The 13,621-nt window shown below is 44.5% G+C and overlaps 1 protein-coding gene and 1 long non-coding RNA gene across 9 annotated transcripts in view; one reads left to right on the top strand and one right to left on the bottom strand.

The window, feature by feature from the left end:
- Window positions 1-13,621, bottom strand: part of NTM (neurotrimin) — a 930,011-nt gene that overhangs the window by 400,755 nt on the left and 515,635 nt on the right. The gene's annotated exons all lie outside the window — the stretch shown is intronic.
- Window positions 372-5,907, top strand: LOC140594668 (uncharacterized). Its single transcript, XR_011995748.1, has 2 exons — window positions 372-1,800; window positions 2,288-5,907. It is a non-coding gene; the product is annotated as an uncharacterized lncRNA (long non-coding RNA).

The following is a 13,621-nucleotide window of genomic DNA, read 5'->3' on the forward strand; positions in this document are numbered from 1 at the left end:
CAGCATCTGGCAGGAGACCCAGCTCAGGTAAGGCTCAGGGTGCAGGGAGCAAAACCACCTGCAACCTCCTACCTGCTCTCTGGGCCCAGGGACCCAAACTTTATCCAAAACTAGAAGTTTAGGAAGCCGTGAAGGACCAGAGACGCCTGCACAATTAACAAGGCAAAATCCATTTCATTCGAACTCATTAATGAAGTTGTTTGAATAGATGAAGCTCCAAGTCATATGTCAACTCCCTGCCCATCCCCTAATCCCTAAATATAACCAACACTTAGTGGCTTATCTTATATCCCATCTCGTGCTTCATAAAAACTGCTGGATTTATTTTATTTTTCCCAGCATATCCGAGTTAATGAAAAAGGGATGACAGTCAGAGCAATTTCATTATTTGTGTTCTTTATAGAAACAACTTCCTTTCTGCCTCCTGGAAAGCAGCATCCTAACAAGCGCCCACCTCCACCTCCCCCCCCCCCATCTCCCTCTCCTTCCTCCCCCTCCTCCCGCATACACGTATACTGTACACATAAATCAACTTGTCACATCTTGTCTCTGTGCTGACAGCTGTAATTGCTTCAGGTTATAAAAATATCTATAGGACAATGCCTTTCAAGCTCACAGACACACACACACACACACACACACACACACACACACACCACCGAGCAAAAGAAAGCAATCATACTCCCTTTACTGATCCTGTGACCGCAAAGGAGGGGCGGGGTGGGGTGGGGGGAGCTTTGCCTGCAGACCCTGGGGAGCTGGCAGGCAGGTGAGGAGACAGGAGTACAGAGCGACTCCTGGCAGCAGTAGCATCCAACACCAGAGCAGGGTTGGAACAGGAGAGAAATTCCCAGTGAAAGGGAAAATCAGCTGTTGTTTTTGTTTTACTCTGTGTTACCTACAGCCAGCCGGGGTTAGCTGAAGAGCCATGAATATTCCACGCACACAAAAGACCAAAAGAAGAGCACTAGCTTAAGAAATGCCAGTTCTGCTTCTCCTTCTCTAAAAAGGCTAAAGGCCCCCCTCTCCTGGTGGAGATTCCAAACAGGAGCGCAGGCAGCGAGATGAGAAATGCAGGGCAGTGGGAGCGGTGCGGCCTGGAGTAGACCCCGAAAGGTCCCATCAGGAAGGGCAGAGCGGGTCTGGATAAAGAGCCGCCTCCAGGGCAGCAGGGATGGGCTGGACGCAGCAAAAATACTCGCTATTCTTTCCCACCGATACGAATTCAAGATCAAAATACAGACATTGTTCATCTGGGCTAGAGTCCGGCATGTTAGGATTTCAACAGATGGAGCAAAAGAGCAACTTTAAGAAGGGGGTGAAGGCCCCGAGGAGAAAAAAAGGGTCACGAATAGAGAGAATGGAAAAGGAGTGCAGTAAGAAGTGGCAAAGGTCAGGCTATCTACAGACTTGGAAAGCCGTGCAACTTTCTAAGAGGTACATGAAGGGGAGGGATGGTCGGAAGAATAATCGGGAGGTAGACAGAAAAGTGATGAAGAGCACAATGAGCGATTAAAATCAAAGAGCCATGAACGCAAAAGCCAGATGCTCACCAAGCCAAGAGCAAAATTCTTTGGGGGCAGATAGGATTTGGATCCTAATGAGACCCTGGATTCACAGAACCACACAGTGATATGGTCAGAGGGGCCCTTGGAAGATATTTCGTATGAATCACTTATTTCAGAAGTGGAGGATCGAACCCAGGAAGGAGAAGTCATTACCCTGGGGACAGAACGGGGATAACTGGTAACCCAGAACCAGGACTCAGGACGCCCGGCTCCTCTCTGCCATATGCATCAGGTAAGGACACTGCGTCAGCGCTGACTAGTAAAATAATTCCTTTGGCTGCTACTTCTGTGGGCAAGAGAGAGAACTAGCGAAGAAGGGATGCCATCCCCGCTCCGAGGACCTCTGGGAATCCCATTATTCCACGGGTTTCAGTGTATTCAGTAAACAGCGATGGATAGACTTGCTCCCAGGGAGCAGGACTCTCTTTGGAGTTACGGATACGCACACGAAAGGCATAGCCCCTGCCTTTGATTTGCTTACAGTCTAGGCGACCAGGTCTGGCAGTGCTCTTACCCGGATTTATATTCACAAGTCTGAAGTTATAACGAACTCCACCCCACGCTCCCCGTAAGCCCTTGAGAACATTCTCTGTGGTAAGGAAAGCAAGCTGGAAGATACCTCCCCCTGGGAATCCCTTTGACCTCTTAGCTTGTCCAGATCTCCAGGCACTGATCTTGATTTCCCAAGCTTCATTCACTTACTGATTTTTTTTTTTCAGTACAAAGTTATCAATGAAGAAGAACCATGGGCTCAGGAATCAGACAGACCAGAAGTCAGACACTCATCCTCTTCATCACCAGCTGTGTGACCTTGACTTTGGGGAAATGACCTCACCTGTAAAATAACAGCAACAGTGGTGCCCACCACAAGCAGCGGTTGATGAAGAAACAAGACAATAGATGTAAAGAGTCAGGCAAAGGCTTATGGCACATGCTGCAGGGGGTCCCGTGGCGGGCACCCCTGTGCTTCTACGTGGGACCGGCCGGGACAGAAGGACCCTGGGCCTGGTCTTCATGCAGACAACCCAGGGGCAGCCCACTGAGCACAGACCTGCGAACACCACCAGCATCCAGATCCTGAGATCCATCTCCATTACGGAGACAGCAGACACGCAAGTGCTGAGATGTGCTTATAACAGGGAAGTAGCTTGGCCTTCAAATGGGACCAGGAAGAGGGTGGCCCCCCAGGTCCCCCCGGAGCGTGTTGGCCTCAGTGTTCTGCAAAAGCACACAGGATACAGGCCTGTGGGAAACAGCCTGTGCTTGAGAAAAAGGGTAGGGCTTTCTCTTCATGGGGCAGCCTGGGAACTTTTATTCGTCGTGCTCCCACATGTAACTGAAACGTAACGAAAGAACCTGAACAAAAGACGAGAGCCCTCTGTCCCATCATTAAGTGAGCGATCGCCTCTGACTTCCTTCAACTCCTTTCACTCCTTCCAGGAAACTTCATGGCCTTCATTGAATTCCTACGAGCCTGACGGCTGAATCCAAAGCCTTCTCAGGTCTAGATCTTAGACTCATCATGTGATGATAATATCCTGTGCTGGCCTCATCTTTCCTGATTTCTACTGTTGAACACCCCACCACAGTGCTTCAGGCCTGGCCTCCTTCCCTCTGTAGAAGGGAGCGAGGGGTCCACGCAGACATCGTCCACGTGCACAGACGGACGCCGGTTCTGATGTACACAGGATGCAACCCCGCCAGAGTCAGGTTGTGGTTTCTCATAGAGAGGAGCCCTCTGAATGACAAGCTCACCAGCCCCCAGCTTGGGGCCTTCCACCCCAACCTTACTGTCAGAGGAACGCGGCTTGCCTCGACCCCTGCATTGCTTTCTCTCCAAACAATTGCCTTTTACTTATTTCTCTCTTTAATCTCTCCTCTGCATTTTCTTTCGTGGTCTTACTCCTTGCTCGCAAGCCAAGGGCAGCAACAGAAGAAACAAACAATTGGTCGAAAACACACAGGTTCAGTTGTACTTTTTGCTGAAGGTGACACTTTGTAAATATGATTTTCTAAACCAAAAGATCTGGGTTCTAGTCTCAACTCAAGCCATCCTTCGGTCACCTCAGATAAGGTGCTTTTTTGAGTTTTTTTAGTTTTTTTCTGAATTTTTAATTGTCAAAAGCACCAGCAGCTTCTTCATGTATGGGTCTTTGAGAAGATCTAATGCCTTCTAATACCTCTAAAGGGGCGGATGCCCTTTCAAAAGTCAACCCCTAGTGTAAGACTGAGGCTCCGGGTGGGGCGGGGGTCCACGGTATCACCTGCCACCTGCTGGCTGCATGAGGGTGCTCAAGTCACTTCCACTTTCCTTCCAAAGGAAGAGTTTGGTTTAGGTGACTTCCAAGGGCCCTTCCAACTCTCATAGCCTATAGTTTTAATGCTTCTTGACACTCTCTTCAAAAAGCACTTTATCCTTCATATTCACTTCTCAATCCTTCCTGTAGAGAAAAAACCCTCTTCCTCATGTCCTTCCACTCTCTGCGGCACCACGGTATGCACTTCACAATTCAGAACGCTGTTGAACAAAGTAATAAAAGAGCTGCCCTGCGTCTAAGTCACGCTGATGGCAGAGCCAAGATGATTAAAAGTCTTCCGATAAAGGGTTTCTTTAAGGAAAAGAAAATCCCACAATGCAACCAGCAATGTTAATCTTCAATAAATACGCTGTTAATATTTAACTGGCATTTATTTAAACTTACAGTAACTGTCCTATTAAATCTAAATTAATTGCCCATTTGGGAATCTTCCCCTAAAGCCTAGCTGGGACATGGCTGTCTAGATCATAGTCTATGCCAGGCATCCAGCCATAAAAGAGAATATTTAAGCCATCCTTTTAAGACTAGACTATTAGAATATCATGGTTGGAAGGGTCTTGGAGGTCAACACAACTGGGAAGCTTTATACCATGTATCTTTTGACTTTTGGGGAGGGGCTATTTTTCCCCATCTCTGCCCTAAGCGCTTATTATGTCTCCCCTTTATCGCTTTCCCTCTTTTTTTTTTTTATTTTTAATTCCCCTCTCTGGCTTTCTCTCCTTACCATCAGCATTTTTTTTCTCTTGGACTTCATGTCTGAGACTCATTCCTCTGTGTTTTTGTCTCACTCTCTCCTGAGTTTCTTAGAATAACCATTTAGGATACTTAGCAAATTCTATACACACCCATATACAGATATCCATATATAAATGATATACATATTTTATGTGTCACAAAGACCATTGTGTAACAACAGTTATATATAAAAGACAAAGAGCTGTGAAATAATCCTTGAGTCACACTGCTTTAGAAGGGGCAGTGAGAGTGTAATTGGGTAGAACTGATCTTTGCTATCCCTGAGATCAATCAATATTTTTTATTATAAATGTGGTCCTGGCTGAACTTCTGGGATATTATTTTGCTTTGATTGTAACACATTTACAACATTTCTCCGTCACACACACACTCACTCCCTCACTGGCTTCAGCAAGTCCATTTACCAGCACAACATGCGGATTGAAAATAAACACCTAATCAAATGGGTTAGTGTTCAAGCTGAGTTAACTTTCCTCAAGAAGTGGGACGTGATGGATAATTCACCCTACGGTCTCTAAAGGAATAGACCCTTGAGTTCAATTTGTGAAGGGTTCACTGTTTTCCTTGTGAGGCTGGAGACGGGGTGCGATGGAGAGGAATGAAGCCGGAGAGGCCACGGGAAGGCAAATATAGGGACATGGATGAGGAAAAGGTGGGCAGATTGGAAGTCATCCCACACATTCTTAAGAGGACTAAATGCATTCTGAACTATTTGCATGAGGAAGGCTTGCATTTGCACTGCCTACAGAAGTCTAGCTTCTTTGTGTGCCTAACTACACTCATACACAAACCATCCCACTTCCTTTTCCTTCTTTACCTCAGTCGCTGTTGGGTTTGTCTAACAACACCACACCATCCGCATAGTGTCTTCAGTTTAAAAAAATCCTCCACGTTCAAAGCACCTTTATTCCTCATTTTACTCTGTCTTAGAAATTCAAGACATAGTTGAACACATTTCTGAGGGTTTCTGCATCATCTTGACTTTTACCTTTATGCTGCCCATCTTTATGCATGACCATAGGAGTTTGAGGACTTTCACAGTGAAGCAATGAATGTTGCAGTTAGAACATCTTAGAACATCTCATTTCGGGATGCCTGGGTGACTCAGGGGTTGAGCATCTGCCTTTGGCTTGGGGAGTGATCCTGGGGCCCTGGGATCAAGTCCTGCATTGGGCTCCCCATGGGGAACCTGCTTCTCCCTCTGCCTGTGACTCTGCATCTCTCATGAATAAATAAATAAAATCTTAAACAAACAAACAAAAAAAGATCATCTCATTCCTTCTAACCTGAGAGTTGACGTGGGTTTTCCCTCCTGGGAAGAAATGGTTCCCTAAACCTTCTGAACACCTTCTTCCTCTGGTTTGCCCAAAATGCTCCAAGTGGTGCTGCAGGTAGTGAAAAAGAGCAACTTGTGAGTGGCTTGGAGGAGTGGACTTAATTGGTGCCCAGGTAGCTTTGAACCTGGGGTGGGGGGAAGAACGGGCAAATGTTTTGAGTGTACGTGTGAATAAGAGATAACACGTGAAAATAATTTACCTAAGTTTTCACAACAGTTTTGACAAGGTGTCAAGATCAAAGATGCCTTAAAAACAAAGTGGGTAATGAGGAGACTATCTTCTTTTTCAAAGGTAGAGAATTAGCTTAAAGCTAAGGCACAAATCAAGGGTAGATTGACATGTTTCTGTATGGAGAGGTATTAATGCTAGATTCCCCAAGGAGTAGTTGCTGGTACCAACCAAATGTAATATTTTTATCAATGATCTGTCAAAGGGAATTCATAGAGAACTCGACTGACTTTGCAGAAGATATTGAGTTTCCTTGAATGATTAAATCTGCAGTCGACATGGATGAACTGCATACAGCCCACAAAGTTGTGTGAGTGTGCAGAGAAGTGGGCAAATGCGATGCAACATGTTTTAGAAGAAAACATCTAAAGTGTGCTTCTAATGGCCACCTAGAAGTGGTGACTGGGTGGCTCAGTCAGGCAAGCGACCAACTCTTGATTTCAGCTCAGGTCATGAACAGGGTTGTGAGATGGAGCCTCACGTCGGGCTCCGACTTGGGCTTGGAGCCTGCTTAGGATTCCCTCTCTCCTTCTCCCTTTGCCCCTCCACCCTACCCTCTAAAAATAAATAAGTAAGTAAACAACATAGGTAAATAAATAAATAAAATGGGCTTCTAAGACCCTGGACTCTGGGGAGTGGACTTAGGAACAGCCATCAGGATGAACTAAATGTAGACTTCGAGGTAAATGGCTTTGGCTTGAGGGCTGAGCTCTTCAAATCACTGGGTTTACCTTGAAGGATTTCCTTACCTCAGAACCTCAATTTTCTCCTCTATTCAATATGAATATCACCTACCTCATATACTTGCTGTGAAGGTTAAATGAAATAGTATTTGTGAAGTACCCAGTGAAAAACCTGGCATGCAGGACAGACACCACAAATGGTGGCTAGTGGTTGATTATCCTTCTAAAACCCAGGAAAGACACATTGGAAATAGTCGTGGCCAGTGGCTCCCAAGCGATGATCCTTACAACACATTTTGGAGTATGATACTATGGATTATCGTTTGCAGACATCAGGATATTTTGCCAAAAAGAGAAATGTTGAGCCACACATTTTATGAAAGCTATTAGAAGCATAGAAGCATATTGGGGGAAATAGAAACAAATAAAGAGATGTTACCTTGGCTCAAAATTACTGTGTATAAATTCTTCAAATATTACTTTAACAGTTATTACTGTAGCTACAAATAACACAGGAACCTCACACGCCCAGGTTCTGAAGTCAGAAATCTCAGTCATTTTCAATCTCTTCTCGCTCACCGCTGCCGACTCCCACATAATCCAATCAGTCCTTCTCCCTCTTGTGGCTTCTTCATGGAAATATCTTTCATGTCTGGCCGCCTTGCTCAACCTCAGCTGCCCAGCCCTGGCCTAAGCCATCGTCCCTCCTTATCGTCGTCTCTGGAAGAGTGAGATTCTCTCTTGCATGGGTTTCTTTCAGCTGCTCTTGTCAGATCTCTTTCGAGCTAAAAATCTGAAATAAAGTTTTCCTGAAAATCTGACCATATCACTCTGCCAATTCAGTGTTTAGCGACTCCACGCAGCAATTTGAAGAGTCTCACATCTATTTTTTTTTAGATTTATTTATTTACTTATTTATTTGAGAGAGAAGAGAGAGAGAGAGCATGAGCAGGGGTGAGGACCAGAGGGAGAGGGACAAGCAGACTTTGCACTCAACTCGGAGACCAACACGGGGGTCAATCCTGCGACCCTGAGATCACGACCTCAGCCAAAGTCAAGAGCCAGAAGCTTAACCGACTGAGCCACGCGGGCACCCTAAAGCCTTACATCTTTGACGTCGTTTCTGAAAGCCTCATGATGTGGCTTCTATTTTTACCTTTTTCTCCTGTAACATCTTCCTTTAGAGAGATACATTTGTCTTTATCTTAATTTATTCTTATTTTAATCTCTCACAGGTTCTTCTTTCTCAACTCTGGGACTTTGTACAAGATGTGTTCCTGCCTGGGACGCTGCCCCTGCATTTTTCTGGCTGTTTCTAGTCATCCTTGTAAGTTCTAGCTTCCTCCTGAAGACTTGATTTTAACTGTTCCATTTGATGAGGGTAAATGCTTGTTGCATCAGTACCGGCAGCATTTGCGATACCTGTAATCATTTAAACTTTGTCTTTTCCTCCGTTATATTCCTGAAACCTTACACAACCCCTGGCACCTAATAGGTTTCTGATAAGGATTTGGTGAATTTAAGTGACTAGGACAGCTGGGAAAATTACAAAAATTAAAAAGATTTCCTGGCAGGGACTTCCACTAAAGAAACAGTAGGAAGATGAAGGCATTTGGTATTCATGAAGTATAAGGATAGGGTGGACATGACTTAATGACCACACTAGAGCTGGAAATTTAAAAGAAAAAAAAAGCACTTCAAGAAATTGAAAGATGGTAGTTTAAGGATAAAGACAAGCATGTCTGTATAAAAGGTTATACGGACAGAAATAGGATCTAAATAGGATAAGGGAAGGCTAGAATAAATTAATGGGTGACAGACCTATACTGGTTTATTAGGTTAGGGGTGTCTGATGTATATCTCTAACCTTTGAAGTAGGATTCCCACGTAAAACTGCCACTGTCCAAAACAGGTAACTAGGCCATTGGAATTGATGTGACCTGGTGTGACCTTTCTAATGTCATGTTCCCATCTACTCAATAATTCTATCATGCGCATTGGTAGAGCTAACGGAATTGTGCTTGTCCTTTCCCCACGCACATCTTACAGCACACCCATTCTGGTATATTCATGTATGTTCGGTAAAAGCATTTTTGAAATTCTGCAAGAAAATGTGTGTGTCGTTTGTGCACGAAATGAACCCTGAGCAGGGGAATAGCCTTCTTTGGGCAGAGTTAGTGGGACTGCCTTCTATTCTTATCCTCCTCTCCGGTGGCTATTTCCTCCACGTCTGACTCCTGACTTCTATTCTTAGCAATGTCTTGGGACACCTGCCCTACCCTGCGCTCACTGTTTCCTTGAGTGTTATTTCCTGATGCACCTTGGCCAGTTTCCTCAGTATCCTTGACTCAATCCTTCTAAAGGCTCAACTTCTCACAACTAGCACTGGGTGACAGTATGTGTCCTTAAACTCTTGGTCCATGGTCTTTTTTTTTTTTTCCCACCTCATTGCTTCCCTACAGCACCCTACCTTCCCGGATATGACGAGGAGCAATCAATTTTCCATATAACTCTTCATTTCTCGCTGCAGTAGAAGATCACTGTGACAGTCATGGTCCAAAACAGTAGATAACACACAGGGCTGCATGCTCAGCTTATGCTCCCCATGGTTTGCTTCACTATATATGGACAGAACTTCATTTGGGAAGTTCTGTTAGTCATTTTCATTTCCTGAAGACGCAGCTGAAAAACATGCACGGGGCCTGGTGCCCCAGCAATATGGGAAGCTCAAGAGAAGGGCTCTAGAAAATCTCCCCCCAAATCAAGGTTCCAATAAGTTGGAAAGATTGTTTCTGATTGCCCAGCTAGGGCAAAAGCAGCCTTCTCACATGTATGCCGTGAGTCCGGGCTAGGGTAGGTGGGATGGTACAACAGAGACCGGCATGCTCTTGGTCCGGCCCCCAAGGCTACCATCTGCTGCAGAGACAAACATTAGAAATAATCGTACAGATAATCAATGAATCACAAGTGGAATACATATTACAAAGGAAAAGTGCAACATTACAAGAACAGAAAATGTACTATTCATAATCACTCTGTCTCAGCACAGAACGAGGTAAAATATGTGCAATAATAATTCAATGCAAGACGGATGATTGAAGGAATAAACATGTAAAATCATCTAGACTCTAAAGTCTTAATATTTTTCCTTGAGGTCATCCCATTCCCTACATAGACATCTCTACCAGACCCCTTTCTTTCTTCCAAGGGGCAGTAGAGTTCCAAGGAACTGAGGTGCCCTTTCCATGTTCTTGTTATTTATCAGACCAAAATAAGAGAAGCTTGTAAGTCAGTTTTTATAAATATTTTCAGTCCACTTATTATGCTCTTGGGAAAGCTAGCTCACCACACTCATAAAGAAATCCATTCTAATCCTTACATCCAACTTACGACCTCCTAGCACACTCCATGCAAGAATAACATTAATAATAATCAGACTATTAGCCAGAGAGCTTGGTTTGAACCTGAAAAATTTGAGAAACGATCTTCTAAATTATTTTCCAAAGATACCATCTTTAAGCATTAACAGGCACAAGTGACTACTCTGAATTCTGGGAATTGAGCATAATTGCATGGAAACTGACAGGACACAAATGCCAAGAATCCTGTTAACCTTTAATATCTTGAAAAAATTCTCCTTGTAATTATCTCTTTCCTTTGTCCTAACTGTTACTGATGAATATTTAGAGGCATAAGCAAACATGGAAGTGGTTGGATGGTAGGAGTCTTGTTTGGAATCCTAGTTTTCCAGGTATTCCATAAAATAACGAGGTGCTAAATAGAGCACTTGGAAGTCGACTATTTCCACAAGTTGTTTCCATCTCTGTATTTGCTCTGCTCCAGTTCTCTGCTTATAATTCTCCAGGCTGAGCAGGAGCTCCTTTGCATTAGTAATTATACTGAAAATGTAGGTCTGAGGCATTCGGTGTCTAATGCAATTCCTGACCTGTTCTATGTCTTTGGAAAAGTCACTGCACCATTTTCGTGCCTTGGATTTCCTTTCTGTGAAGTGAATATAATGACATTTAGCTCTATCAGCAACAATATTTGCATAGCGCTTTAAACTTTACCGTGGACATTTACATCTCTTATCGCACCTGTGTGCATGTCGCCTGCATTTTTTCCTCCTTTCTGGATTCAACTACCATGGAGGTTGCCCTTGTTTCTCTTCTCTACTATTTTAATTAAATCTTAACTCATCTTTCTGCCCTTAACCCTGCTTCTACTTAAATGGATGCTTTCTTACAGGGACAGAGTAGACTCCTGGGGGTGGTAAGGCTTGGGGTGGAGGGGAGATGGGTTGTACCATAACTGTGGAGACAGTCGTGCCCCTTAGTGCATGGGGGCAAGGAGGCTGGACACTCAGCGATGTGCGGGAGATTCAGTCACAGACGTCGAGTGCACGCCAGGCACTGAGGGGAGTGAAACCAATCTTTCTTTCTTTCTTTCTTTCTTTCTTTCTTTCTTTCTTTCTTTCTTTCTTTCTTTCTTTCTTTCTTTCTTTTTTTCTTTCTTCCTTTTAAATCTAAGCCCAGGATGTACTCTATTTGCTATATAAACAGAACATTTTTGCAAAGTTTTAATGCTCCCTAATCCTCCAGGAATGAAACTACCTGTAAGCTCAGGGAAGAGTGTGCTTTGACTCGTTCATCGGCTTGAACAATCATCAGTTTGAAAAATCTCATGACCAGCAGCATCGCTTTTGGTGGTATTTGAGTCACCAGTTGTACACCCCTTTTTCTGTGTTGTAGCCATCACATTTGTGGAGAGTCTATATAGGGAAACGGGAGTCTACGCTTCATCACGTCGTATGGTATTGCTAAAGACGTATTTTACACTTCTTTGATTATCAATCACTTGTTATTTATTTCTCTCGTGGATCCGTTTAGGACATTTTTTAAGTAGGTGTATGGGTAGCTTGTTTTATCTAAGAGCTTAATCTTGTATCATATTAAGGAGGTGACAAAATATTTTAAAAATAATATTTGGGTCTGGAAAAGTAGATAGCTGCTGATATAAACAATTTTGTGCACAGAAGCCAGCTCTATCCTTCTAAGGCATAGCTCAGTAATGTTTGTTACCTGCTCAGAAAATTGTGGTGTTTCCCTGCCTGTGATATATAGTGCAGGTTCCCAAGTTTGGCAGTCAAGGCCCTTAGAAGTATCCCAAGCCAACTTTCTAGGCTTAGTCTCTGTTCTGGGCTCATCTGTACCCTCATCCATCATCTGGTGACTCCCCAGATTCTCTACTCAGTTTCCTATTTGGCTCTGCAAGAATCCTCTTCCTTTCTGTCCAGAGTTTTCTAAATCCCACTCAGACTTCAGGGACCAGTTGAAATTCCATTTCCTTCATGAAAAATTGCTTTTACTGGTGTACCCCTTGCCCTTCTCCCTCTTTGGTTAAAAATCAAACCCTTTTTTAAGATATATATCCTAAAGAGGGGACATATAACAAATAACATACATTTTTTTTGTATTATAGTTGGTCATACACTTGCCTGAACTCACCTAAGCTCCCTGAAGGCAGGTGCCATTTCTTGTCCATTTTGTACCACCCCAAGGCTCAGCAAGGTATGTGGCCCCAGAGTATGAGTTCATTGGATTGAACTGGCCTCTCGGTAATTGAAAGAGATAGACCAGATACTATTATCTTTATTTCACACATGAGGAAATTGAGCTTTCAATGAGTTCCGAAAGGTTATTTTATGCAGAGTATCAGATGAGCGTGCGGTGGAGGGGAACAATTTATTATTACCTTCAACTCATGCAAGGCTCAGATCTGAACCCTAGAAAAGCATCCAGAGAGGCTGGCCTACATTTCCATGGAAAGAAAACAAAAAATCTCCATTTCTAGGTCAGCTCTCCAATGTAAGTGTTTGGATCTATATCACTCTATATGCCACTGGTGATGGCAAATCTTCTCTCCCTTAAAGCCTTGTCACCAACTAGAGCTGCAGGTTTCCCCTTCTTAAGACTACGCTCCCAACAGAATCCAGCCAGAAATAAGACGTGGGTTTCCCAGAAACCTCCTCCGGCTCGCCTGGTGGTGGAAGGGTCAGGCTCCAGCTGCGCTCCCTGGCAAGGCTCCAGCCTTGACTACACCCATCCATCACAGCCCAGGCCTGCCCTTCTCGCACGCTGCCTGAGTTGGAAATGGAAGTGGCCTTTTAACAGAACATTGTCTTAGGATTGTGTGAAGCAAGGCTGACAGAGAAAGGAAGATTCATTCCTGACACCAATCATACTAATATCTGTCACCAAAATGACATTTTCCCTTTAATGATGAAAAATTCATCAGGAAAGAGGGAGGAGAAAGAACAACTTTCACAGGCCGCTCTGGTCTGATAGGGAAGAAGCCTTTGCCGCTGCTGTGGCTGGTTTGCAGTCTGAGGAGACAAGAGGGACAGTGGCCAGTCGGTTTACTGAATAGACATGACTGGTACTTGGTTTTGGAAGAGAAGGGTGCAAGCAGATGGAAGCCTGTGGGTGAGGCAGGGTGGCCGGACATCTGACTAATTTCCCGCTAGACCCCCTGCCTGGCTTTCCCGCGGATCGGCCCCCATTTGCTCAGCAACGCTCTGCAGGGCTGCCATGTGCACACCGCACCGGGTCTGGTTCCGCCGAGCAGGTTGCCCGCACGGGTGCATGCCAGGCTACAGGGGAGGGCCCTATGCACACCTGGGCGGGGAGCACCACAGCCTGCACATGCACACCTGGGCAGGGACCGCGGAG

Source organism: Vulpes vulpes, chromosome 12, assembly GCF_048418805.1.
Source record: "Vulpes vulpes isolate BD-2025 chromosome 12, VulVul3, whole genome shotgun sequence".
Classification (NCBI taxonomy): Eukaryota; Metazoa; Chordata; class Mammalia; order Carnivora; family Canidae; genus Vulpes; species Vulpes vulpes.